The sequence below is a fragment of the Ictalurus furcatus genome, chromosome 2, assembly GCF_023375685.1.
Source record: "Ictalurus furcatus strain D&B chromosome 2, Billie_1.0, whole genome shotgun sequence".
Classification (NCBI taxonomy): Eukaryota; Metazoa; Chordata; class Actinopteri; order Siluriformes; family Ictaluridae; genus Ictalurus; species Ictalurus furcatus.
Window position 1 is genome coordinate 19,935,131 of NC_071256.1, and position 5,309 is coordinate 19,940,439.

Sequence of the window (5,309 nt, forward strand, 5' to 3'; positions counted from 1 at the left end):
CAAAGCAAGGTTTCCCTCTTGGGTGACCTGGAAAAACACAGATGAGATAGGGATAGGGAGAGGGTGTCTCACCTGAAGCAGCTCAGGTGGCAGCGTCCTCTTCTCCATGGGCCACTCCCCGGTTGTGGTGGTGAGGAGGATTTTGGCTGTGGGGACCTCCCTGACATCCCCATGTACACAAGTGACTGGTAGAGTCCCAGTGGGCTTGGGGTTTGAGGGTTTGTCCCCAGAAAGGCCGTGATTGTACAAAAATTTACCTGGACTGGGAGCATTGGTGCATTGGGTGGGGTCAGTAACTGGACGGCACAACCCGCCAGCCAGGGTTTGGTGGGTGGCTGAGGAGATGCCGGGTCTGGCTCGATGGGCATAGACATGTCCCAGGGAGTTCCATGGGCGTGGAGGCTGCCGTGGTGGTTCCTCTCCTTGTAGAGTGGGGTCGACCCGGCTGGGCCCCTGGTTATGGTGGACTCCTGGGTTGAACTTCTGCCACTCGCCCCAGCCAATGTCCAGGGTGGCAAGCGCTTGCTCGAGGATCTCCAGCATCTCTCAGGGGTTGTTAGCTCCTCTCATCCCCATGGCTTTCCGCTCTTTGGGTAGCAGAGCCCACAGAAAACGGTCCAGAACCACCCACTCAGTGATCTCATTGGCAGCACACAGTTCTGGCTGCAGCCACCGCTTAGCAATGTGGGGCAGCATCTGGGCTCGACGGGTGGAGGTGGGATGGTAGGTCCAGTGGTGGAACTCTTCCGCCGTGTTGACAGGGGACAAGCCACAGCAGGTGAGGATTTCTCCTTTCAAAGTCTTGTAATCAGCTGCATCGGCCACTGGGAGGGAGTAATAGGCTTGCAGCAGCGTAGAGGTGGTGCCCAGGGCGATAGGAGCTGACCATGGGCACTGACAGAGAGAATGGTGCAGCAGGGAGCATTGTCTTCATCATCGGCATCGGCCTCTGTGTGTGTGTGTGTGCGAGAGAGAGAGAGAGAGAGAGAGAGAGAGACAGACAGACAGATGGTTTATGAGACGAAGCATAGGAAAACTGGCTCACCTCTGCAGGCTGGATGCCTCCTTTTATACCCTCCCAGCATCTCCTGGATGGTGGAGACCGGCCGCTCCACTTATTGGCTGCCAGCTGTGTGTATTTCTGCCTCCCTGCCTTGTAGCCATGTACTTCCGTGGTGTCCAAAACATACGGGGTGCTGAAGTGGTGCTGTCCGTTCAGCACCCCGCTGGCAGGTGCGCGAGGAGCGTGTAGTGTTTTGTGTCCATGGGCTGCAAGCCCGCTGTCACAAACAGGAAATGAGTTTTCGCTTTGATTATCAGCATTGACCACAACAGTCTCTGTCTTATCATCTGAGACGTTTATACAAGAGCCTTGTCATCGTCTCTTCACTCGTAACATCGCTGGAGAAATAATCGCTCACTCATTCTTTCATTCATTCATCACCTCTGTTCTGTTCTTGGTATTAAAGTCTTTTTATTCGCTTATCGAACACTTTAAACCTTTGTGTACACGTTCTCTCTGCCGACATTTTGACAGCTGCTATCTGATCACAAACTGAATTGCTTAGACTTGTGGAACATCGTATCAATCTGAAATTCTCAAATCGTGACCTGGTGAGGTTTTTGAGGTGAGAAGTCTGTGTTCATTAAACTGCACATGATCTCTTCTGGATTTTTTTTAATACACAGTTTTGTGTATTACTGGCACATCTATTTCTTTTTAGCTGAATTCCAGAATTCAACTATAGTGACTTCCAGTGGCTTTTTGCAGACCACTTCACATACGATACATGTGTATTTAGATATTTACTTTCACATTCTTCTTTTTTTTTAACTTAAGATTTTTTTTTAAAGGAAGTCTTCCTGCATTGATAACGTGAGAGAGTTTCCCTTGAGGGCAAAATACAAAGACTCTGATGCTTTTAAAACAGAGCTGTAATTCAACACCAACAGTGTTTCATTTCTTTGGCTCACATTCCATATGTTTCAAATATCTTCCAGAAAAACAACAGCAGCAGCAAAAGAAAAAAGTGGATGTGTTCCACACATACGAATAGTTTACATTTAATCTTTTCCATGCTGTTTAAATGGTGTCATGTTTTTGCTCAGCATCATCTTTCGTTTTTCGTGTGCAATATGTAAAACTGAGCAAATCCAAACAAGTTCTCGTATCAGGAAGTCATCTCTCTCAGAGCGAGCACTGAAATCACAAAACACTTACTGTACATTTACATTCTACATCTAGACAAGGTGCAGAATCCGATCCAAACTTATCTGAAATGCAAAGATATAAAATAGTATTTAGTATTAGAAAATGCTAAAATGTGTCAAGAATACTTTTTGAAATATATATATATATATATATATAAAGTTTTTTTGTGTGGTGTAACTGGCACTTGTGTGGACAGGCAAGCCAACCAATGTCAGCAGAAAACCACGGTGAGCAGAAAAGCATCTCAGAATGCAAAACACGTCCAACCTTGATGTATATTACCTACAACAGCAGATGACCTCATCAGGTTCAACTCCTGTCAGCCAGGAACAGGAATCTAAGATTATCATAGACAGAGATTCAGCAAAATTGGACAGTTGGTGAAAAAACTGTCTGATCTGATGAACCTCAATTGAACCTCAATAGGGTCAGAATTTTGTCATCAAGATCATGGTGTAATGGTGTGGGGAATGGTTTCTTGGCATATGTTGGAGACCTTAATACCAATTGAGCTTCATGCTGACCTTTATTTACAGTCTTATAACTGCTACTTCCAGCATGATGACTGTCACAAAGTCCTCTCAAACTGGTTCTGTGAACGTGACAATGAGTTCAGGGTTCTTCAACGGTCTCAGTAGAGCACAATAGAGCACCTTTTGTGATGTAGTAGAACAGAAGATCCACAATATGAAGCTGACAAAACATGTCAACATGAGCAGAAACTCCAAAGAATTTTTCTAACACCATGTGGAATCCATGACACGAAGAACTGACGCTGTTCTGAGTCCTAACCTGTATTAGTGTTCCTAATATAGTGACCAGTGAGTGTCTAACACTACAAGCAGCCATTTTTATCAGCACAAAGGAATAATAATTTGTTGCGTTAAAGTTTTACATGCACACTCACACACACGCACAGACACACGCGCACACACATACACACACACGCGCGCGCACATGCACACCCATGCACACCCACGCAGAGACACTCTCAGACACGCACAAACACAGACACACACACACCACACACCCCTTATTCAGAAGCATCTGGCAGATGTGTATGAAGTGGACGTGTGTTGACAGATGATGTCCAGCGTGAGGAAATGCAGAGGAAGGACAGGAAGTGGTGTGGTGTGTGTGACATGCTTGAGCTCAGTCACTCAGCAGCTAAAGTTAAATGTGTATAAGTGTGTGTCTCACATATATTTCCTGTGTGTGAACCATCTGACAGTGCTTCAGGCGAGGCTTTAATGTGTTTAAGACCACACACACAGGCTCACATAGACACACGCACATACAAACACACACTCACAGACTGGGCCATCAGTACAGATTTAGTACTCGCTTGCTGATATTGGTAATATTAGCTAATAAGTGAAAGGAGAACGCAAAATGTATTTATAATTCCTTCTCAGCATCCATCTTGATTACGGAGATCTGTTCCTCTTATTGTTTATGACACTAATAAACCTGATTAATAAACATAAAAAACACACTTTTAAATTTTTCTCCATACTTGTTAAATATATTGTTTCATGATTTGTAGTAATTCTCACACATTTACAGTGAATTCATTAGTGATTAGTGTACATAGATACACATACCATTTAATGTGGTTTAACCAAAAAAATATTTTTGGTACTTCTAATCTTCTAATTTAATTAAACTCCAAATGATGATTTAATTGGTTCTTATTATTCTTGTTATTCTTATTCTTATTCTTATCTTGTTGTTGTTGCTGTTGCATATATAGCACTTTTCATTTGGACTTTTCAGAATACCAATATAAAATTAACATTATTAACAAATATGCAAAATTTTATTATATTGTTTATCAAAATACCATGTTTACTATCGTTCTTCTTCTTCTTCTTCTTCTTCTTCTTCTTCTTATTATTATTATTATTAGTTTTATTGTCTGATTCTAAAAAGCTTTAATGGCTCCAAAAAATAAATATGATGGTACACATTTATATTCATAATTCAGAATATTAATCTGTTTGTCAGTTTGTTCTTTAATTTTGTATCTATCTATCTATTTATTTATTTATTTAATCAACTATTTATTTGCTTATTTACTTATTTGCCTATTTACTTACCTGCTCATTTATTCATTTGTATACTTATTTATGTACTTATCTATCTATCTATCTATCTATCTATCTATCTATCTATCTATCTATCTATCTTTTTCTTTCTATCTTTCTTTCTTTGGAGACCCCTGCTATACTCACTCTGTTCATGTGTGTCAGTGTTATTGTAGCTGCTGTATACTTGTCTGAACATGTCCAGGACACATGTTTGTAATCACACTGCTGTCATGTGAGAGATATTTACAGTTCAGCACTGTAATGTATCCTACAACCAAAACGTGAAGTCTCAGAGAGGGAGAGGCCGAACAAACACTGACTCTCGCTCTGTGACGTGTTTATTAATCCTCAAAGCCTCAAAGTTCAGTGAGACGGAGTGCGATGACTCACAGTCCACACACCATTAACCAATTGGTGTTCGGCGTGGGCAATGTCATCGCTGGTCGAGGTGACAAGAAGTGCCAAGCTGTTAGACTTTATGTCTGGTCCATAACGAGGAAAGTCCCTGAGTTACTCACCTTAATGTGTGTTTGTTTTTGTGTTTAATGTGTGATGTGTGGTTTCATCCTAGATAACACTCTGTCCTTAAGAGTGGTGTTCACAGAGTTACATAAACCATCCATGACATCTGACATACACACTACATACCTACAAAACATTCCAAAATGTATGTTGTAAACTCTCCTCTCTGTCAGGTAGACATAACTCTCTTGTTTCTGTTGACATAAGGTTGTTATAACACTTCGGTTACAATGTCATGATGTCCTAACCTCATGAACTGGTAGCTCAGTGAACTTTAATATTTGATGTGTGGTTTACTGGGCAACAATGTGTCCTCAAGCATGGTGTTCATATGGCTACATAAAGCCTGCATTAGCCTTCAATGGCATCTGACAAACTTGCATAACTACACGAACAGTCCAAGAGCTGTCGTAAAAACTCCTTTCATAGGTTTTGACAGGTTCGACACAACACCTGAAACATGTCACAGATTTCTACTGACATTA